Source organism: Aegilops tauschii, chromosome 1 (genome assembly GCF_002575655.3).
Source record: "Aegilops tauschii subsp. strangulata cultivar AL8/78 chromosome 1, Aet v6.0, whole genome shotgun sequence".
NCBI lineage: Eukaryota > Viridiplantae > Streptophyta > Magnoliopsida > Poales > Poaceae > Aegilops > Aegilops tauschii.
In genome coordinates this window covers 122,098,480-122,123,420 of record NC_053035.3, presented here as the reverse complement: position 1 = coordinate 122,123,420, position 24,941 = coordinate 122,098,480, and positions in this window count along the sequence as shown.

The following is a 24,941-nucleotide window of genomic DNA, read 5'->3' as shown; positions in this document are numbered from 1 at the left end:
TACAAGCCAGGGGCCTCGAGGGCTCGAATACAAGTGCTCGATCACAGACGAGTCAGCGGAAGCAACAATGTCTGAGTACAGACATAAGTTAAACAAGTTTTGCCTTAAGAAGGCTAGCACAAAAGTAGCAACGATCGAAAAGGCAAGGCCTCCTGCCTGGGACCTCCTAACTACTCCTGGTCGTCGTCAGCGGCCTGCACGTAGTAGTAGGCACCTCCAGTGCCGTGGGAGTCGTCGTCGACGGTGGCGTCTGGCTCCTGGACTCCAACATCTGGTTGCGACAACCAGATAGAAAGGAAAGGGGGAAAAGGAGGGAGAGAAGCAACCGTGAGTACTCATCCAAAGTACTCGCAAGCAAGGAGCTACACTACATATGCATGGGTATATGAGTAAAGAGGCATATCAGTGGACTGAACTGCAGAATGCCGGAATAAGAGGGGGATAGCTAGTCCTGTCGAAGACTAAGCTTCTGGACATCTCCATCTTGCAGCATGTAGAAGAGAGTAGATTGAAGTCCTCCAAGTAGCATCGCATAGCATAATCCTACCCGGCGGTCCCCTCCTCGTCACCCTGTTAGAGAGCGATCACCGGGTTGTATCTGGCACTTGGAAGGGTGTATTTTATTCAGTATCCAGTTCTAGTTGTCATAAGCTCAAGGTACAACTCCGGGTCGTCCTTTTACCGAGGGACACGGCTATTCGAATAGATAAACTTCCCTGCAGGGGTGCACCACATAACCCAACACGCTCGATCCCAATTGGCCGGACACACTTTTCTGGGTCATGCCCGGCCTCGTAGGATCAACACGTCGCAGCCCCACCTAGGCTCAACAGAGAGGTCAGCACGCCGGTCTAAACCTATGCGCGCAGGGGTCTGGGCCCATCGCCCTATGCACACCTGCACGTTGCGAACGCGGCCGTGAGCAGACCTAGCAACCCACACGATCACGGCGGTTACGTCAAAGCGGTCCAACACGGCGCGCGCCACTCAGTCGCTGACGTCAAAAGAGCTTCGGCTGATACCACGACGTCGGGATACCCATAACTACTCCCACGTAGATGGTTAGTGCGTATAGACCAAATGGCCAGACTCAGATCAAATACCAAGATCTCGTTAAGCGTGTTAAGTATCCGCGAACGCCGACCAGGGCCAGGCCCACCTCTCACCTAGGCGGTCTCAACCTGCCCTGTCGCTCCGCCACAAAGATCCACTTGCGGGTACTCCTACGAGCCGACCCGACTTTAGTCATCACATGTGTCATGTATATAGTATATAAGTATATGCCCGTGATCACCGCCCAGGTGATCACGGCCCGATAGTATAGCACAGCAGACGGACAAGAATGTAGGGCCACTGATGGAAATCTAGCATCCTAGACTAAGCAGATAGGATTGCAGGTAAAGGTAACAACAGTAGTAGCAAGGATAGGCTATGCATCAGAATAGGATATCGAAAGTAGTAACATGCTACACTACTCTAATGCAAGTAGTAGAGAGTAGAGTAGGTGATATCTGGTGATCAAGGGGGGGGGCTTGCCTGGTTGCTCTGGCAAGTAGGAGGGGTCGTCAACTCCGTAGTCGAACTGGGCAGCAGCAGTGTCGGTCTCGTAGTCTACCGGAGAGAAGAGGGGAAGAAACAGTAAATACAATGCAAACATAAGCATGACGATGCGTGACATGACAATGAGCGGTGCTAGGGGTGTCCTAATGCGACAGTAGGTGGTACCGGTGAAGGGGGGAAACATCCGGGAGGTATTCCCGATGTTTCGCGTTTTCGGACAGACGGACCGGAGGGGGAAAGTTGCTAGTTCGATAGGTTAGGGAGGTGTGGTGGATGAACGGACTGCGTATTCGGATTCGTCTCGTCGTTCTGAGCAACTTTCATATAGAAATCATTTTCATCCGAGTTACGGTTTAAAAGATATGAATTTTCAAAGTTTATTTGAATTTCTGGAATTATTTAATTAACAGAAAGAATAAAATGACGTCAGCATGACGTGCTGATGACGTCAGCAGTCAACAGACTCGCTGACCAGGTCAAACTGACCAGTGGGTCCTACATGTCATAGAGAGAGGGCTAACAGTGGGTTATTTTAATTAAACGTGGTTAATTAGCAGCTGGGTCCCACATGTCAGTGACTAATTAGTTAAACTAATTACTTTTAATTATAAAATCATTTTAATTATTTATTTTAAGGGGTGGGGCCCGCACGTCAGTGGCTGGGGCTGCCCAGTCAGCCCAGTTGACCAGGTCAACTGGTCAACAGGTGACTAGGGGGCCCACTGGCAGTGACCCAGGGGGTGGCCCCAGGTGTGCCACGTCGGACGCCGGCGGGAGGGCACTCCGGCGAGCCCGTACACGGCGACGAGCCTCGGCCGTGGCCGGAATTCGGCCACAGGGGTCCGTTTCACGCGCGCTTGGTCGCGTTCGAACGGCCAAGACGATCCGCGCCGGATGGTGGTAGTGGTTCGTCCGGAGATGGCCGGAAACGGCATCGGCGGTGAGCTTAGCGGCGGCCGGAGTTCGGGGTTGCACGGGCACGGCGATGGGAGGCACGGGAAGGCCAGACGTGGGGCTCTACGGGGTCCTGGGAGTGCCAGGAGCACGCGGGGACCAACGGTGCGGGCGGAGGAGCTCGGGGTGCGCGAGGACGAGGGGGGGGCAGGCGGGGCGTGGCCGACGCGGGCGCGCGGTCGGGGCGCGCGCGGGCGAAGGCCGTGCGGGCGCGCGTGCGTGGACAGGCGCGGCGGGGCGCGTCTGGGCACGTCGGAGCGCGAGCGGGGCGGCGGTGACCGAGAGGAGAGGGGCGGGCGACGGAGGCCGGTGGCCTCACCGAGGGATGCAGGGTCACGGCAGTGGGGTCGAGGGGGAGACGGGGGCGACGGCGATGCCGTGTCGAGGCGCAGGCCGGCGAGGAGGAGGAGGAGGCAGGCCAGCGAGGCAGTACTCCGGCGAGGCGAGGGCGCGGGGGCGGTCGGCGACGGGGTCGAGCGCCTCCTCCTCGATCCCGATCGGGGGGGCAGAGGAGATATTTCGGGAGGAGTGGGTGGTGAGGCTGTCGGTGGGGGGGCAGGGGATAAGGTGAGGGGGGGTTGGGCCGGCCGGCTGGGCCTGGGGTGGCCCAGTTGGGCCAGGTCCAATGGGGGGGGCTTTCGTTCTTTTTTTTTGTTCTGTTTTCTGTTTTGTTTCATTTAAAAGTATTTAGACATTTTATAAAAATGTGTTGTCTCCACCATAATTACCAGTGTATTATTTAGAACCCACTGAACATTTCTGTTAGAATTTTTGAAAACTTTTATTTTCCACTTTAATTATATTTGAAGTTTGAACTAGGAGCTTGAAAAGGGTGTGATTCAAATGTGATCAAGCCCTGTTTAGCAACATGACTAGCTTAATCACAGGGGGTTACTGTAGCATGATTCTCAGGGTGTTACAACGAGCCTAGCATGTACAGACATGGCCTCAGAACACGGAAGACCTAAAGGTCAAACATGAGTGGTATAGAAGATACAATCAACATGAAGATGTTCACCGATGATGACTAGTCCGTCTCACGTGATGATCGGACACGGCCTGGTTGACTCGGATCATGTATCACTTAGATGAGTAGAGGGATGTCTGTCTGAGTGGGAGTTCATTAGTAATTTGATTAGATGAACTTAATTATCATGAACTTAGTCTAAAATCTTTACAATATGTCTTGTAGATCAAATGGCCCATGCTAATGTCAACCTCAACTTCAACATGTTCCTAGAGAAAACCAAGCTGAAAGACGATGGTAGCAACTATACGGACTGGGTCCGGAACTTGAGGATCATCCTCATAGCTGCCAAGAAAGCATATGTCCTTGAAGCACCGCTAGGTGAAGCACCCGTCCCAGCAAACCAAGACGTTATGAACGCCTGGAAAACACGTGTTGATGATTACTCCCTAGTTCAGTGTGGCATGCTTTACAGCTTAGAACCGGGCCTCCAAAAGCGTTTCGAGCAGCACAGAGCATATGAGATGTTCCAAGAGCTGAAAATGGTTTTCCAAGCTCATGCCCGGGTCGAGAGATATGAAGTCTCCGACAAGTTCTACAATTGTAAGATGGAGGAGAATAGTTCTGTCAGCGAGCACATACGCAAGATGTCTGGGTTGCACAACCGCTTATCTCAGCTGGGAGTTAATCTCCCGGATGACGCGGTCGTTGACAGAATCCTTCAGTCGCTCCCACCTAGCTACAAGAGCTTTGTGATGAACTTCAATATGCAGGGGATGGAAAAGACCATTCCTGAGGTATATTCAATGCTGAAATCAGCGGAGGTGGAGATCCAAAAGGAACATCAAGTGTTGATGGTGAATAAAACCACTAAGTTCAAGAAAGGCAAGGGTAAGAAGAACTTCAAGAAAGACGGCAAGGGAGTTGCCGCGCCCGGTAAGCAAGCTGTCGGGAAGAAGACAAAGAATGGACCCAAGCCTGAGACTGAGTGCTTTTATTGCAAGGGAAACGGTCACTGGAAGCGGAACTGCCCCAAGTACTTAGCGGATAAGAAGGCCGGCAATACCAAAGGTATATGTGATATACATGTTATTGATGTGTACCTAACTAGCGCTCGTAGTAGCTCCTGGGTATTTGATACCGGTGCGGTTGCTCATATTTGTAACTCAAAGCAGGAGCTGCAGAATAAGCGGAGACTGGCGAAGGACGAGGTGACGATGCGCGTCGGGAATGGTTCCAAGGTCGATGTGATCGCCGTCGGCACGCTACCTCTACATTTACCTACGGGATTAGTTTTAAACCTCAATAATTGTTATTTAGTGCCAGCTTTGAGCATGAACATTGTATCTGGATCTCGTTTGATGCGAGATGGCTACTCATTTAAATCCGAGAATAATGATTGTTCTATTTATATGAGAGATATGTTTTATGGTCATGCCCCCCTGGTCAATGGTTTATTCTTAATGAATCTCGAACGTGATGTTACACATATTCATAGTGTGAATGCCAAGAAATGTAAAGTTGATAATGATAGTCCCACATACTTGTGGCACTGCCGCCTTGGTCACATTGGTGTCAAACGCATGAAGAAACTCCATGCAGATGGACTTTTGGAGTCTCTTGATTATGAATCATTTGACACGTGCGAACCATGCCTCATGGGAAAAATGACCAAGACTCCGTTCTCTGGGACAATGGAGCGAGCAACCAACTTATTGGAAATCATACATACTGATGTGTGCGGTCCAATGAGCGTTGAGGCTCGCGGTGGCTATCGTTATGTTCTCACCCTCACTGATGACTTAAGTAGATATGGGTATGTCTACTTAATGAAACACAAGTCTGAGACCTTTGAAAAGTTCAAGGAATTTCAGAGTAAGGTTGAGAATCAACGTGACAGGAAAATAAAGTTCTTACGATCAGATCGTGGAGGGGAATATTTGAGTCACAAATTTGGCACACACTTAAGGAAATGTGGAATTGTTTCACAACTCACGCTGCCTGGAACACCTCAGCGTAATGGTGTGTCCGAACGTCGTAATCGCACTCTATTGGATATGGTGCGGTCTATGATGTCTCTTACCGATCTACCGCTATCATTTTGGGGTTATGCTTTAGAGACTGCCGCATTCACTTTAAATAGGGCTCCGTCGAAATCCGTTGAGATGACAGCGTATGAATTATGGTTTGGAAAGAAACCTAAGCTGTCGTTTCTTCAAGTTTGGGGATGCGATGCTTATGTCAAGAAACTTCAACCTGAAAAGCTCGAACCCAAGTCAGAAAAATGCGTCTTCATAGGATACCCTAAGGAAACCATTGGGTATACCTTCTACCTCAGATCCGAAGGCAAGATCTTCGTTGCCAAGAACGGGTCCTTTCTGGAGAAAGAGTTTCTCTCGAAAGAAGTAAGTGGGAGGAAAGTGGAACTTGATGAGATGACCCCTCTCGAACCAGAAAGTAGCGCAACACAAGAAAATGTTTCTGTGGTGCCTGCACCGACTAGAGAGGAAGTTAATGATGACGATCATGATCAAGTTACCACTGAACTTCGTAGGTCCACAAGGACACGTTCCGCACCAGAGTGGTACGGCAACCCTGTCCTGGAAATCATGTTGTTGGACAACGGTGAACCTTCGAACTATGAAGAAGCAATGGCGGGCCCAGATTCCAACAAATGGCTTGAAGCCATGCAATCCGAGATAGGATCCATGTATGAAAACAAAGTATGGACTTTGACAGACTTGCCCGATGATCGGCGAGCAATAGAAAATAAATGGATCTTCAAAAAGAAGACGGACGCGGATGGAAATGTTACCATCTATAAAGCTCGACTGTCGCTAAGGGTTATCGACAAGTTCAAGGAATTGACTACGATGAGACCTTCTCACCCGTAGCGAAGCTGAAGTCCGTTCGAATCATGTTAGCAATTGCCGCATTCTACGATTATGAAATATGGCAAATGGATGTCAAAACGGCATTCCTTAATGGCTTCCTTAAGAAAGAATTGTATATGATGCAGACGGAAGGTTTTGTCGATCCTAAGAATGCTGACAAGGTATGCAAGCTCCAGCGCTCAATCTATGGGCTGGTGCAGGCATCTCGGAGTTGGAACATTCGCTTTGATGAGATGATCAAAGCGTTTGGGTTTACACAGACTTATGGAGAAGCCTGTGTTTACAAGAAAGTGAGTGGGAGCTCCGTAGCATTTCTCATATTATATGTTGATGACATACTATTGATGGGAAATGATATAGAATTCTTGGAAAGCATAAAGGCCTACTTGAATAAGTGTTTTTCAATGAAGGACCTTGGAGAAGCTGCTTACATATTAGGCATCAAGATCTATAGAGATAGATCGAGACGCCTCATAGGTCTTTCACAAAGCACATACCTTGACAAGATATTGAAGAAGTTCAATATGGATTAGTCCAAGAAGGGGTTCTTGCCTGTATCGCAAGGTGTGAGATTGAGCACGGCTCAATGCCCGACCACGGCAGAAGATAGAGAAAAGATGAGTGTCATCCCCTATGCCTCGGCCATAGGGTCTATTATGTATGCCATGCTGTGTACCAGACCTGATGTAAACCTTGCCGTAAGTTTGGTAGGAAGGTACCAAAGTAATCCCGGCATGGAACACTGGACAACGGTCAAGAACATCCTGAAGTACCTGAAAAGGACTAAGGATGTGTTTCTCGTTTATGGAGGTGACGAAGAGCTCGTCGTAAAGGGTTACATCGATGCTAGCTTTGACACAGATCTGGATGACTCTAAGTCACAAACCGGATACGTGTATATTTTGAATGGTGGGGCAGTCAGCTAGTGCAGTTGCAAGCAAAGCGTCGTGGCGGGATCTACATGTGAAGCGGAGTAGATGGCAGCCTCGGAGGCAGCACATGAAGCAATCTGGATGAAGGAGTTCATTGCCGACCTAGGAGTTATTCCCAATGCATCGGGGCCGATGACTCTCTTCTGTGACAACACTGGAGCTATTGCCCTTGCCAAGGAGCCCAGGTTTCACAAGAAGACCAGGCACATCAAGCGTCGCTTCAACTCCATTCGTGAAAATGTTCAAAATGGAGACATAGATATTTGTAAAGTGCATACGGATTTGAATGTCGCGGATCCGTTGACTAAACCTCTTCCACGGGCGAAACATGATCAACACTAGAACTCTATGGGTGTACGATTCATCACAATGTAACTAGATTATTGACTCTAGTGCAAGTGGGAGACTATTGGAAATATGCCCTAGAGGCAATAATAAAATGGTTATTATTATATTTCCTTGTTCATGATAATTGTCTATTGTCCATGCTATAATTGTGTTATCCGGAAATCGTAATACATGTGTGAACACATAGACCATAACATGTCCCTAGTGAGCCTCTAGTTGACTAGCTCGTTGATCAATAGATGGTTACAGTTTCCTGACCATGGACATTGGATGTCATTGATAACGGGATCACATCATTAGGAGAATGATGTGATGGACAAGACCCAATCCTAAGCATAGCACTAGATCGTGTAGTTTGTTTGCTAAAGCTTTTCTAATGTCAAGTATCATTTCCTTAGACCATGAGATCGTGCAACTCCCGGATACCGTAGGAATGCTTTGGGTGTACCAAACGTCACAACGTAACTGGGTGGCTATAAAGGTGCACTACAGGTATCTCTGAAAGTGTCTGTTGGGTTGGCACGGATCGAGACTGGGATTTGTCACTCCGTATGACGGAGAGGTATCTCTGGGCCCACTCGGTAATGCATCATCATAATGAGCTCAATATGTGACTAAGTAGTTAGTCACGGGATCATGCATTACGGAACGAGTAAAGTGACTTGCCGGTAACGAGATTGAACGAGGTATTGGGATACCGACGATCGAATCTCGGGCAAGTAACGTACCGATTGACAAAGGGAATTGTATACGGGATTGCTTGACCTCGACATCGTGGTTCATCCGATGAGATCATCGTGGAACATGTGGGAGCCAACATGGGTATCCAGATCCCGCTGTTGGTTATTGTCTAGAGAGCGGTCTTGGTCATGTCTGCATGATTCCCGAACCCGTAGGGTCTACACACTTAAGGTTCGATGACGCTAGGGTTATAAGGAAGATTTATATGTGATTACCGAATGTTGTTCGGAGTCCCAGATGAGATCCCGTACATCACGAGGAGTTCCGGAATGGTCCGGAGGTGAAGATTTCTATATGGGAAGTCATCATACGGTCACCAGAAATATTCGGGGGTATAACGGTATTGTACCGGGACCACCGGAGGGGTTCCGGGGGTCCACCGGGAGGGTCCACCTGCCCCGGAGGGCCTTAGGGGCTGTAGGTGGAAGGGAACCAGCCCCTAAGTGGGCTGGGCGCCATTCCCCCTAGGGCCCATGCGCCTAGGGTTGGGGGGAACCCTAAAGGGGGCGCCCCCCTTGCTTGGGGGGCAAGCCCCCTCCCCCTTGGCCGCCGCCCCCCTCTAGATCTCATCTAGAGGGGCCGGCCCCCTTCCCCCTTCTCCCTATAAATAGAGGGGTGGAGGGAGGGTTGCAACACCACATCCAAGGCGCAGCCCCTCCCCTCCCCAACACCTCTCCTCCTCCGCGTGAGCTTGGCGAAGCCCTGCCGGAGAACTGCCACTCTATCACCACCACGCCGTCGTGCTGCTGTTGGAGCCCTCTTCCTCAACCTCTCCCTCGTCCTTGCTAGATCAAGGTGCGGGAGACGTCACCGGGCTGCACGTGTGTTGAACGCGGAGGCACCGTTGTTCGGCGCTAGGATCGGAATCTACCGCGATCTGAATCGCTACGAGTACGACTCCCTCATCCGCGTTCTTGCAACGCTTCCGACTCGCGATCTTCAAAGGTATGAAGATGCACTCCCCTCTCGTTGCTAGTAAACTCCATAGATTGATCTTGGTGATGCGTAGAATTTTTTTAATTTCTGCAACGATCCCCAACAAGTACAACTGTGGTACACTTGATGGGCCAAATCTTATTCATCCGGTCCTCACAGTGAAGTGACAAGACCCTGCGCCCGAGGTGACATCAGTCCAGGCGGCATGTCCGGGTTACCAAAGTCAGCCTCACCTTGTGCACTGTGCAGTCACTGTCACCACCGCTGTATAGCATGCCTCGCCTCGTCTCCCTGTCCCCTAGCACCACTCCATCTCCATCTCCATCTCGCCGGAGATCCTGAGGTCACTCTTCATCATCTCACTGTGCCCCCGTGTACCCTCGCCTCGCTCGCCTCCCCTAGTACCACTATTCCCTTGCTAGCCGCTCCAGCACCGAGAGCCTTCTCCCCCATAAATCAAGCCCCCCAAAACCCCATGTTCCAAACTCCACCATGGCCAAACGCGAATCGGGCAACATCCATATGAGCCGCGATTGGAGCAATATCCCCAGTGACATCCTCGACCTCTATTGTTCGTGTATGGATATGTTGAGTGCCCTGCGGCTAGCTGCATGCTCGAGGGACATGCACACGGCCATTGTCGAAGTGAGGCCTAAGCTTTTCAATCTGACCTCCATTAGCCGAAACTTCTTTGCAGGCATGTAGTGGGTCGCCATACATCATTTCCCTCGACTTCGATCCAATCACCATCGCCCGAAACTTCTTGGCAGGTATGTACTGGGTCGGCATGAGCTCCCACTAGATGGCTGCCGTTAGACAAGACCGGAAAAAGTTGGTGCTCGTGAACTTCCACACCTCTTATGAGATTATCCTTCCTATGTTGGGTTATATAGGGTTTTACCGTCGCGGTCCAAGTCATCTAGATTACGAAGTCAGTTGGACGCACCTTGTTTTACAGAAGATTGTATTCTGCCAAGTGCCCACACAAGATGCGAATTACGCAAATTTCAAGATAATTGCCTTGTTCGACCGTGGACTCGCCTATATTTCTGATGGTGCCTTCTTTAGCTGGAGACAGCTCACCTCGCAGTGGATCGTCAAAGCTGATACACACTTCTGTGATGCTATTGAACACAATGGCATCATCTACGCGATCGACAAAGCAGATGGCACCACGTATTTCTGGGACGACGCATGTAAGTTGTTTCCGTCTGATGTTAATGATGATGCCATGACACTGTTTGAACTTTTTGTGATGATTGGCATATCCCTGTTTGAGCAGAATTTGAGTAGAACTATGGCAATGTATTAGAGACGTCGTAAATCAGCTATATTTGGAATGAGTTAATTCATGCGGTTGTGACCATGTCATTACAGCCAATTTGTACCCCTGAATAATCAAACGGTTAGGAAGATATGGATATTTTCCTTATTTTATAGTAATCTATATACTGGCCATGTTGGTTTCCTCATTTTCATGATGAAACATGCATCACACTATTGGTTTCATCTAACCATACATTAGGGAAGTAAACGTGCATATGGAGAACTCTATATTTGGAAGTAGTGAAATCCTGTAATGCTTACCGTGTGTACATACCTATATTCGCCCTTCAGGAATCAATGGCTAGAATAATATCCTCACAAAAATTTTGCCCACAGAACATGAGTATATAACAATGCATGGTCTGTTAGTTTCCTTGAAGAAATTTGTTTGTGAGGACAGAACATGATTACATAACATGCATGACATGGTAGTTTCATGTGAAGAATTGATTGTGAGATAACATGAGTATAACCATGCATGGCACTTCTATATTTTTGAACCCAGTATACATTTCCCTGTATTTTCCTCCCATTTCCAACAGGGACATATCAATGTTGTTTCTTGCATTATCCTGCTCATACTCTGAACAATGCTGATCTTACATTAACAATGCATGTCCTTTTTGATATGATGCAGTGTCCCTACAGTTACTGTCCTTTGTAATCACACCACCTTTGCCAAAAACAGGGAAGCACAACTAGTTCCTCGCTCGATCAGACGACGGCAAAAGACTGATGATCATTCGGACACATGAGCTGGAAAAGTTATATTGCAAAAACCCCACTGTATACAAGCACCGTGAAATACGTGAGTATCCGGACAGTGGCTGTTACATCTGTGAGCAGGAAACCAGCTTGTTGGGTCCTTCAGGATTTTTGAGTTGGAGGTGGGTAAATAGCCTTGGTTCACACTCTCTGTTTCTCGGACTCAATTATCCGATTAACTAGGAGATCACCGTTGGCAAGGACCTTGATGGCAGAGAGGCTCTGTTTGCTATGGAAAATTGAGTCTACACGGTGAGCCCTAGGAGTTTGGGAGCAAACTCCCCTGATTGTCAACGATACAGCCTGCAGCCAAAAGAAGGTGAGAATGACAAAGGCATCTGGATTAACTTTGATCCTTGGATGTGTCGAGTCCGACAGGTAGTGATGTGGTTCAAGCCTTCAGGTTGATAGGTAATTGGGTTGTTCCTTCGAAAGGGTGGAGTACTGGTGTCTCTGGATCACTGGTGGCTGGAGCGGGGCTGCAAATTATGATGGTGTTGGATCATCCCTCTTCGAATGACTTGTTGTCTTTGCTGCTTGTTCTGGATGGGTAGTTCTCTCTTTTCTTATGCATATTCCTTGTCATTTGGTCATCCTCGTCTATTTCACTCTTACTATGTAATAGTTGCCTCTATTTAGAATGTCATTCTCGTCTGGATCATGAGAGTCTGAGCACTGCAGATGGGTGTGTTTTGGTGGTGTAGCAAGACTTCTTATGAACTATCATGTCTTGCTGTTTATGTCAGTAGTAGTCACTAGTCAGTGTTTGAATGTTGTATATATTGTTGTTTCGAACTGTTTGTTGTGTCTCGAACTGCTGGTGGGCTAAATGAGGGCATCACCATTCTCCAGTGTTCAGAGTATATCTCCTTTTTTCAAGTTACTAGCAAGATGCCCGTGTGTTGCACGGAAGATCAAGATCTTGTGGGATAAAAGGATGAACGAGGGAAGGCCTTATCTGCAAATGTGGAGAGGAGTGCAATTTTCATAGTTTCCTTCCTATCCGTTAGATATAGATCGGATGGCCTATATTGCAGGATGGCAGGCACACCATCATCACCAACTCTGCTTTTTATAAGAGTAGAAAGATAATTTGAGCTCGATGTCTTTTCGACGATGTACACTTGTTTGGGCCAGTGAGGTGTCGTTGAATATGGGTCGAGTAGTAACACAATGCCAAACAGGTAAATTATGACTCTCAGGCTGGGCTCTCAAAAGATCCTCAAAAAAAGGTCGGGCTCTCAAAAAAGAAAGGATTGGGACTCTTAGGCCGACATGTGGGTGCCACCGGTGTTTTTGTGCGCTTGCGCGCCGAGAGCATATTGGCGCGTGTTCGAAATTCATGCTACCTTTTCATCCCCTATCTCCTGCCCCTACCCCACCTCTGGAATCTCGATTCCTACTCCAGTTCCCCCAAATCCCCCCTGTACTCCCTGTACTCAAGCGCACTATCATGTCGCCGGTCAACGCGGATCTCCGAGCCGGAGATCCTGAGGTCCGTCCTGCCTTCGAGCGCTGCGTGCTGTCGCTCAATAGTGGCATGGCGGCGCTTGACGACCAGTTTGCCGGCAAAGTGCTGATGGTAACCATCAACGGCGACCGGCCTCCCGTGTCGCTGGATGACCTTGTCAAAGCTCTTGGCATCGCGCACGGCATCCAAATAAGTGACTTGCTCGTCGAAATCTGTCCGCCACCGGCTGATTTCTTCGTCAGGTTCCGGACAACTTTCGATTGCAGTCGTGTGTTCGAATCTTCCCAGCGTTTGTTCTGCGATGGCATGCTGGTGAGCTTTGATCGGTGGCACCCAGGATGGGGCTTGGTGCCCTCTGAGCTTGAGTTTTTAACAAAGCTTACCTTCCACGGCATGCCTCGACGTGCTTGGAACAGCGAGTCCATGAATGAGCTTATCAACGACCTTGGAGGTGAGCGCGTAAGTATGTTTGTTCCTCCAGACAGCTGGGCTCTGACGGTTATGGCATGGATGAAGAAGCCGTCCACCATACCAAAGGTGATTGGTGTTGAGATACCGGTGCAGGAACCGGGGTTGTACTATTCATCGCCACCAAGGCCATCGTGGACCACGTTAGGGATGTACCTGTATTGAGTGTCCGTGCATGTCGAAGAAGTGGTCAATCCATCAATCGAAGTCCTGTCGACGCCACTGGTGCCCGGGTCCGTCGACGATGTCCATTATAGGAGTCAATGTTAGACTTTCCCCATGTTGCTCGGAACAATGGATGGCACAGGGCCTACTCCATCGCGCAGCGGAGGCCACTGCTTCTTTGGGAGAAGAGGCAGGGTTGGCTGCCTGGATGTGCTCTAATTTGAGGTAACAACTGAATCTTGTCAGATACTAGTTAAATCCGAGCTATGGGTGTGAAGCACTGATGTGCCAGTACATTTGATTGTGACCTATTCTATTTTTTACCTCAACTTTTTCTAGAAAGGGTTGACGTCAACTTAATGTTCTACCAGAACTTATATATTGTGTTGTCTGTCTGTTTTCTTTGCACAACATTCAAGATATTTCCCCGTCATTGATAAAGACGATGAACCGTTATGTACGAGTTTGTTGGTTTCAACATTGCCCTACCCGTAGCGATCCACTACTTCCACCCTGATTGTGCTACATGCGTGAAATTTTTGTATGCGAGTTCAGTGTGCTATGCTGTTCTATATGATTGTGTCAACTATTTAAGCTTTCACTGAGCATCAGCAATACATATGGCTGAAAGATGTATTTACGAGCATCGACCGATGGGTCTCTCTCTCTCTCTCACACACACACACACACACAAACACACACACACACATGATACGTCTCCAACGTATCTATAATTTTTGATTGTTCCATGCTATTATATATTCTGTTTTGGATGTTTAATGGGCTTATTTATACACTTTTATATTATTTTGGGGACTAACCTATTAACCGGAGGCCCAGCCCAAATTGTTGTTTTTTTTGCCTATTTTAGTGTTTCGCAGAAAAAGAATATCAAACGGAGTCCAAACGGAATGAAACCTTCGGGAACGTGATTTTTGGAACAAACATGATCCAGAGAACTTGGAGTGGACGTCAAGCAACAGACGAGGAGGCCAAGAGGTAGGGGGCGCCTACCCCCCCCCCACCAGGCGCGCCATCCACCCTCGTGGGCCCCTCGTGGCTCCACCGACCTACTTCTTCCTCCTATATATACCTACGTACCCCCAAACCATCAAAAGCGACCACGAAAACCTAATTCCACCGCCGCAACCTTCTGTACCCGTGAGATCCCATCTTGGGGCCTTTTCCGGCGTCCTGTCGGAGGGGGCATTGATCATGGAGGGCTTCTACATCAACACCATAGCCTCTCCGATGATGTGTGAGTAGTTTACCTCAGACCTTCAGGTCAATAGTTATTAGCTAGATGGCTTCTTCTCTCTCTTTGGATCTCAATACAAAGTTCTCCTCGATTCTCTTGGAGATCTATTCGATGTAATCTGCTTTTGCGGTGTGTTTGTCGAGATCCGATGAATTGTGGGTTTATGATCAAGATTATCTATGAACAATATTTGAATCTTCTCTGAATTCTTTTATGTATGATTGGTTATCTTTGCAAGCCTCTTCGAATTATTAGTTTGGTTTGGCCTACTAGATTGATCTTTCTTGCAATGGGAGAAGTGCTTAGCTTTGGGTTCAATCTTGCGGTGTCCTTTCCCAGTGATAGCAGGGGCAGCAAGGCACGTATTGTATTGTTGCCATCGAGGATAAAAGGATGGGGTTTATATCATATTGCATGAGTTTATCCCTCTACATCATGTCATCTTGCTTAAAGCATTACTCTGTTCTTATGAACTTAATACTCTAGATGCATGCTGGATAGCGGTCGATGTGTGGAGTAATAGTAGTAGATGCAGAATCGTTTCGGTCTACTTGTCATGGACGTGATGCCTATATACATGATCATACCTAGATATTCTCATAACTATGCTCAATTCTATCAATTGCTCGACAGTAATTTGTTCACCCACCGTAATACTTATGCTATCTTGAAAGAAGCCACTAGTGAAACCTATGGCCCCCGGGTCTATTTTCCATCATATTAATCTCTCGTTATTTCCATTACTGTTTACTTGCTTTCTTTACTTTTACTCTTTATCATAAAAATACCAAAAATATTATCTTATCATCTCTATTAGATCTCACTCTCGTAAGTGACTGTGAAGGGATTGACAACCCCTTTATTGCGTTGGTTGCGAGGTTCTTATTTGTTTGTGTAGGTGCAAGGGACTTGAGCGTGACCTCCTACTGGATTGATACCTTGGTTCTCAAAAACTGAGGGAAATACTTACGCTACTTTACTGCATCACCCTTTCCTCTTCAAGGGAAAACCAACGCAGTGCTCAAACGGTAGCGAGAAGGATTTCTGGCGCCGTTGTCGGGGAGATCTACGCACAAGTCAAGACATACCAAGTACCCATCACAAACTCTTATCCCTTGCATTACATTATTTGCCATTTGCCTCTCGTTTTCCTCTCCCCCACTTCACCCTTGCCATTTTATTCGCCCTCTATTTTCCGTTTGCCCTCTTTTTTGCTTGCTTCTTGTTCGCTCGTGTGTTGGATTCTTGCTTGTCACGATGGCTCAAGATAATACTAAATTGTGTGACTTTGCCAATGCCAATAACAATGATTTTCTTAGCACTCAGATTGCTCCTCTTATCGAAGCCGAATCTTGTGAAACTAATGCTGCTTTGTTGAATCTTGTCATGAAAGATCAATTCGCCGGCCTTCCTAGTGAAGATGCAGCTACCCATCTAAATAGCTTCGTTGATTTGTGTGATATGCAAAAGAAGAAAGATGTGGACAATGATATTGTTAAATAGAAGTTATTTCCTTTTTCGCTTAGAGATCGTGCTAAAGCTTGGTTTTCGTCTTTGCCTAAAAATAGTATCGATTCTTGGAATAAGTGCAAAGATGCTTTTATCTCCACAGCCAATTTATTATCCGCGTCAATGTGAGACTTTCTACCTTTTTGTCTTCTCTCATAACCCCCATCATTATACTTTACTCCACCCATGGTGCTATATCCATGGCTTGCGCTCATGTATTGCGTAAGAGTTGAAAAGGCTGAAGCGCGTTAAAAGTATGAACCAATTGCTCGACTTGTCATCGGGGTTATGCATGATGAGAACGTTTGTGTGACAATATTGAAAAATAGCCTAACTATATGATTTTGTAGGGATAAGCTTTCTTTGGCTATGTTATTTTGATAAGACATAATTGCTTGGTTAGCATGTTTGAAGTATTATTATTTTTATGTCAAATTAAACTTTTATCTTGAATCTTTCGGATCTAAATATTCATGCCACAATAAAAATATTTACATTGAGAATTATGCTAAGAAGCATTCCACATCAAAAATTCTGTTTTTATCATTTACCTACTCGAGGACGAGCAGGAATTAAGCTTGGGGATGCCTGATACGTCTCCAACGTATCTATAATTTTTTATTGTTCCATGCTATTATATATTATGTTTTGGATGTTTAATGGGCTTATTTATACACGTTTATATTATTTTGGGGACTAACCTATTAACCGGAGGCCCAACCCAAATTGCTGTTTTTTTGGCCTATTTCAGTGTATCGCAGAAAAAGAATATCAAACGGAGTCCAAACGGAATGAAACCTTCGGGAACGTAATTTTTGGAACAAACATGATCCAGAGAACTTGGAGTGGATGTCAGGCAACAGACGAGGAGGCCACGAGGTAGGGGGGCACGCCTACCCCCCCCCCCCCAGGCGCGCCCTCCACCCTCGTGGGCCCCTCGTGGCTCCACTGACCTACTTCTTCCTCCTATATATACCTACGTACCCCCAAACCATCAAAAGCGACCACGAAAACCTAATTCCACCGCCGCAACCTTCTGTACCCGTGAGATCCCATCTTGGGGCCTTTTCCAGCGTCCTGCCGGAGGGGGCATTGATCATGGAGGGCTTCTACATCAACACCATAGCCTCTCCGATGATGTGTGAGTAGTTTACCTCAGACCTTCGGGTCCATAGTATTAGCTAGATGGCTTCTTCTCTCTCTTTGGATCACAATACAAAGTTCTCCTCGATTCTCTTGGAGATCTATTCGATGTAATATTCTTTTGCGGTGTGTTTGTCGAGATCCGATGAATTGTGGGTTTATGATCAAGATTATCTATGAACAATATTTGAGTCTTCTCTGAATTCTTTTATGTATGATTGGTTATCTTTGCAAGTCTCTTCGAATTATCAGTTTGGTTTGTCCTACTAGATTGATCTTTCTTGCAATGGGAGAAGTGCTTAGCTTTGGGTTCAATCTTGCGGTGTCCTTTCCCAGTGACAGCAGGGGCAGCAAGGCACGTATTGTATTGTTGCCATCGAGGATAAAAAGATGGGGTTTATATCATATTGCATGAGTTTATCCCTCTACATCATGTCATCTTGCTTAAAGCATTACTCTGTTCTTATGAACTTAATACTCTAGATGCATGCTGGATAGCGGTCGATGTGTGGAGTAATAGTAGTAGATGCAGAATCGTTTCGGTCTACTTGTCATGGACGTGATGCCTATATACATGATCATACCTAGATATTCTCATAACTATGCTCAATTCTATCAATTGCTCGACAGTAATTTGTTCACCCACCGTAATACTTATGCTATCTTGAAAGAAGCCACTAGTGAAACCTATGGCCCCCGGGTCTATTTTTCATCATATTAATCTCCCGTTATTTCCATTACTGTTTACTTGCTTTCTTTACTTTTACTCTTTATCATAAAAATACCAAAAATATTATCTTATCATCTCTATCAGATCTCACTCTCGTAAGTGACCGTGAAGGGATTGACAACCCCTTTATCGCGTTGGTTGCGAGGTTCTTATTTGTTTGTGTAGGTGCAAGGGACTTGAGCGTGACCTCCTACTGGATTGATACCTTGGTTCTCAAAAACTGAGGGAAATACTTACGCTACTTTACTGCATCACCCTTTCCTCTTCAAGGGAAAACCAACGCAGTGCTCAAGAGGTAGCAACACACACGCACAAGTGGGACCCGTTGAATTATTTCTTCGCTCGTGACAGCTTTTAATTAGGTTCCACTGTACTCTAAATTTTTCTTAAGTTATTAATTGAGCTTAATGACTTCAAAAAGTTGTATAGAAGCCTTGTTTGGGCCTTTCCGGCGTCGCTGAATGTGGGCTGAGTAGCCATGTAAGGTTGTACTGTACTACACAGGCCTTCTTTTCAACATCAGCAATGCAACTGGGCCGACAGTTGTACACAATATCCGGGTCAACTTGTTATTCTCCGCCCCGCTGGGCTGCAAATCTTTCCTAGGAGGGATGCATTAGGCTTAACAAGAAAATGGGCTCTAAGAAATAATAAATGGGATGTAATTATAAAACTAGGCAGTAACTATAAAAAATGCATCAAACACGTAATTAGTTTTAAAAATATATTATTTTTGGAATTTGAAAATTTTAATTTCATTACTTGTTGCGCGCGCAATATTTCGTTGGATTTTTACGTAATACAAATTTATTTTCAAATTATATTTAATCTGACTAGAAATTTCGGGATAAAAATATTTCGGATCCCATCAAAATGTGCAAAATTTTATTAAATTCTGTTTTGAGCGGTTGGTTGAAATTATTAATCGTTGTCCTAGCTAGAAAATGGGTTGTACTTTTAACAAACTGTAAATGGGTTGTAGTAAATTCCATTAGAATTCAAAAATGGGTTCTACATTCTTACAAATCGCAAATGGGATATATGTTCTCTGCCACACACTTGTGGGACTACTAAATTGACGTGTCCCCTAAAAAACAAAAAACTAAGTTGACGTGTATGCAAGGCTTTGTCAACTTATAGTCAACACATGGTTCTAGCAGCAGTGGCCGTTGGATATCCATCCAACGGATGTCGTGCTTTTTCCTCAATCTCGGATATTCTTGCTTCAGCCGCCCAAAAAATGATTCCTCCCCCTGACATCTGGGGTGCACCATTCCGGAGGCTGGCCTGTGGGCCTACTAAGTTGACGCCTACCAAGGGCTTTGTCAACTTAGTCAATATAAACGATTCTAGCTGCAATGACCGTACGATGTCCATCCAACGGTCGTCGTGCTTCTTCAACCTCTAGTCTTCTTGCTCCAGCCGCCCAAACCAGCGCCGGCCGTGCCGCCTGCTCCTGCCTCCCGTGTCCGGTTGTGCTGTCACCGTTGGCCATGCCATCCCTCTATACTCACCCACACCTCCTGTTATTCTCCGGCGACGGCAGCCTCACACCGCAGCCGAAGCAGTCAACCCACATACTCCCCTCCGTGCGGGAATCCACTTTCGCGTCTTCCCCGGCTCCGTGTCGTTCCCTTCCTAGGCCTCGCCGTCGTCCACCGCCTTGGTGCTCTCGGCGCGGTGTGGTCAACATGGTCAACAAAGGCCAGCCATCAGAAGAGGACTTTAGGCGGTGAGGCTAACAGCTGGACCCACCAGCTACATCTTCGAACACAAGGAAGTGCCTCCTTATTACTCACAAAATAAAAACGATTCCTCCCCCTGACAGCTGGGACCAAGCGGCTATATCTTTGCACGCAAGTAAGTGCGTCCTTATCCTCCCTGACCGTCGGGACACACCCGATCAAAGCGTACATAGCATTCTTTGTCTGGTCGTACTGGTCGATCGGTCTCTCTGCAAGTATGAACCGTGGCCGAGTAAGTAGTGGCACGTGTCGTTGTAGAGCACCCAACATAGCAGTTCACGCAGTCCTGTCTAAGTCTTGTACACATATGTACAGCCACAGGGAGAAGAATACAGCCACGTACATACATACGGGCGGGGTCTCGAGCGCGTACTCGCACATATATATACAGACGGCCAGGGCTTGTGTACATGGAGAGGCAACAGATGGCAGCAACGGCATCCTGTTCATCGGGTAGCGAACCGGCTGGGTCGGAACGGAGAAACAGCGTCCTGTTCATCGGGAGGCAACCGACTGGGTCGGAATGCGTCGTGTTCAACGGGAGCCAACCGGCTTGGACGGAATAGCAAAAACGGGGCCTGGCGTACCGCAGAATGGAGGAAACGGCCTTGTGTTCGACCGGCCACGGTTGAAACGGGGTCCTGTTCATCGGGAGGGGTCTGGCGTACCGCAAAACGGAGGAAACAGACTTATGTTCGAGTGCCTATGATCGAAACGTTGTCCTGTTGATCGGGAGGGGTGTGGCATACCGCAAAACAAAGGAACGGACTTGTGTTAGAGCGCTACGGTCGAAGCGGGGGTCCTGTTCATCGGGAGGGGTGTGGCGTACCACAAAACGGGACTCCACAGGCTACTATTTATCTCCACCGTCGACCTCCTCCAGCCTCCACGGGCTACTGTTCATCCATCGTCGACCTCCTCCAGCCTCCACCTGCGCCTGTTCATCCACGGGCTCCTGTTCATCCAGCCTCCACCGCTCCTCCACCGGCTACTGTTCAACCAGCCCTCTCCACGGGGTCCTGTTCAACCACCCCTCCACGGGCTACTACTCATCCAGCCCTCCACCGGCTACTGTTCAACCAGCCCTCCACGGGGTCGTCCTGTTCATCCACCCCTCCACCGGGTCCTGTTCATCCACTCCCAACCGGCTTGTCGGGGTCCTGTTCATCTAGCGGCAACGGCCTACTACCACGAGGTCCTGTTCATCCAACCCCCACTGGGAACTGTTCATCCAACCCCCACCAGGAACTGTTCATCCACAGCCAACCAACCGGCTCGACTCACCACATCTCGACTCGTTCTACGTACCGCGCGCACGGTAGCAACAATCACTATTCATCGAGAGCCAACCCAACACCGGCTAGCTACGTCTCGCACGGGGGCTCGATTGGCTTCAGTAAGCAGCAACAGTGATCGATCGCTTGGGTTTAGTTAGCAGTAGCAGCGAAGGAATTTCTCAGGTTCAGTCAGCAGCGAATGAATCGCTCGCGTTCAGTTAACAGCCAAGGGATCGATCTCTCGGGTTCAGTAATGTGCGATCGCTCGGGTTCAGTTAGAGCGCAATGCCTCGCATACACACGCATACGTGTACAAAAGAAACGCGCAAACCTCCGTGCATCGCTCGGCCCCGACCACCCACTGTAACGGGGAACTCCCCGATATTTTCCTCGCCCTCGCTTCTACCATTGTTTTTTCCGTCATGGACGGCCGAAAGAATGTCACCGGCCCGCCCAGGACGAAAAGCCTATTTTCTTTCATGATTTTTTGTCATAGAAGTAGGAGCCCACCACATCTATGATGATACCGGGTTTTGTCACAATTATCGTCATAGAAGTGTCTTAAGCATGATAGGGAAAAAAATTCGTTTGGCCCAAAATGTCACGGATGTATCTTTTTTTGTAGTGATGCCCATCTATATTTTCAACCAGGAGATCCTTAACCATAGCAACACTAGGTTCTACTGTGATTTGTTCAGCTGGTTTAGGTGTTCTAATATAACTTTTATTGACCACAGTTGAAACTTTAGCATGTTCCTTCATCCTAACAGGGAAAGGTGGGTTTTCAATATAAGCAACAGGAACAACTGGATCAACATTATAAATAATAGTTTCATCTTTAGCTATTACCGGTTCTTTAATTTCTTCTTTAATAGGTGGGTGATATTTAAACCACTTCTCCTTAGGGAGATCAACATGAGTAGCAAAAGATTCACAAAAGGAGGCTACTATATCAGAGTCTAGTCCATATTTAGTGCTAAACTTTTGAAAAGCATCGGTATTCACAAAAGATTTAACACAATCAAACTTAAGCTTAATACCTGACTATTTACCTCCGTCGAGTTCCCAATCTTCAGAGTTGCGTTTAATTCTTTCCAAAAGATCCCACCGGAATTCGATAGTCTTCTTCACAAAGGAACCAGTACAAGAAGTATCGAGCTTGGATTGATCATTATGAGAAAGCCGAGCATAAAAATTCTGAATAATAATTTCTCTTGAGAGCTCATGGTTGGGGCATGAATATAACATTGACTTAAGCCTCCCCAAGCTAGAGCGTTAATTTCTCCTTCACGAGTCCAAAAATTATATATATAATTCCGATCACGATGAACTAGATGCATAGGATAATTTTTTGGTGAAACTCCACTTTCAACCGATTCCAATTCCAAGATCCAATATCATCGCATAGCCTATACCATGCCGATGCTTTTCCCTTCAAAGATAAAGGGAAAACCTTCTTATTAGCTTCATCTCCAGGTAAACCTGCAAGATTAAACAATCCACAAATTTCATCCACATATATCAAGTGCATATCAGGATGTTCGGTTCCATCTCCTCCGTAAGGATTAGCTAGCAGTTGTTCTATCATACCTGAAGGAATTTCATATTCGGTATTTTCAGTAGGTGCAGTGGGTTGAGGGGTAACTAATTGTGGTTCCGATCAAGGTGAAGATACCCTGAACAAACCTCTCAAAGGATTGTTCTCCATAGTAACAAGTGACAATAAATTTCAGCACGTAGTAATAATTTTTTCCTTACCAAGAGCGCTTCACTCCCTGGCAACGGCGCCAGAAAGGAGCCTTGATGACCCACAAGTATACGGGATCAATCGTAGCCCTTTCGATAAGTAAGTGTCGAACCCAACGAGGAGCAGAAGGAAATGGCAAGTGGTTTTCAGCAAGGTAATGTCTGCAAGCGCTGAAATTGTAAGTAACAGATAATTTGGTAGCAAGATAATTTGTAATGAGCACGTAACGGTAACGGCAACTAATATGCAGCAAGATAGCCCAATCCTTTTGTGGCAAAGGACAGGCCAAAGCGGTTTCTTATAATAAGCAAAGTGTTCTTGAGGGCACACGGCAATCTCATCTAGTCACTTTCACCATGTTGGCTTGATTGGTGTTCACAACTTTGATAATTTGATATGTGGGTGGATTGGTGCTTTGGTGCTGTTCTTACTTGAACAAACCTCCTACTTATGATTAACCCCCTCGCAAGCATCTGCAACTACAAAAAAGTATTAAGATAGAATCTAACCATAGCATTAAAATCCAAATCGGCCCCTTACGATGTAGCGCATAAACTAGGGTTTAAGCTTCTATCACTCTAGCAACTCATCATCTAATAACTACTCCACAATGCATTCCCTTAGGCCCAAATATGGTGAAGTGTCATGTAGTCGACGTTCACATGACACCACTAAGGGAATCACAACATACATATTATCAAAATATCGAACACATATCAAGTTCACATGATTACTTGCAACATGATTTCTCCCGTGACCTCAAGAACAAAAGTAACTACTCACAATTGATAAACATGTTCATGATCAGAGGGGTATTAAATAGCGTAATGGATCTGAACATATAATCTTCCACCAAATAAACCATATAGTGATCAATTACAAGATGTAATCAACACTACTAGTCACCCACAGGTACCAATCTGAGGTTCCGGTACAAAGATTGAACACAAGAGATGAACTAGGGTTTGAGAGGAGATGGTGCTGGTGAAGATGTTGATGAAGATTGGCGTCCCCAAGATGAGAGGGTTGTTGGTGATGATGACGACGATGATTTCCCCCTCCGGGAGGGAAGTTCCCTCGACGGAATCGCTCCGCCGAAGGGCAAAAGTGCTCCTGCCCAAGTTCCGCCTCGAGACGGCGGCGCTCCGTCCTGAAAGTCCTCTCCTTATTTTTTCTAGGACAAAATGACTTATATACCATAAGATGGGCACTGGAGGTGGGCGGAGGGCACAACCCACCAGGGCGTGCCTGGGCTCCCTGGCGCGCCCAGGTGGGTTGTGCCCACCTGGTGGGCCCCCTCTAGTAGTTATTCGCTCTAATAATTCTCATTTATTCCATAAAAATTGCTCATGAAGTTTCAGCTCATTTGGAGTTGTGCAGAATATGTAGCCTGACATAGCTTTTTTAGGTCCAGATTTCCAGCTGCCGGAATTCTCCCTCTTTGTGTGAACCTTGCATATTATGAGAAAAAAGGCATTAGAATTACTCCAAAAAGCATTATTATGCATAAAAACATTATAAATAACAGTAGGTAAACATGATGCAAAATGGATGTATCAATGCCCTTGAATCTTTAAATTAATATTAAAGAATTTATTAATTCTCAAAAGATTTTCAATACTATGATAGAGGAAAAATTGAATAAAGTTGATGATATGGCTAAGAACATGGATAGAATTGTTCATGATGTGGAAAATCTCCAATCTAAATTTTGCCACCTAAGCTTGATATTAGTGAGTCCATTAAATCTATCTATGTCTAAATTAATGAAAGTAAAGAGAGAACCGCTAGGTTGAGGGCTAAGAGAGAATTCTTAGAAAAAGCAATGCCGCCCGGTTTTTATAGTAATCATGATGAAGATATTAAAATGATTGGTGTCTCACGCCTTGAATCTCTATTTAGCAATATAAAACTTGATGAAAAAGAGACTCAAGATGAGTCAACTTTAGCTAGAAGGCGTCCCAATTGTTCGGAGGGTGACAATCTTAATGAAAAAATTGATAAA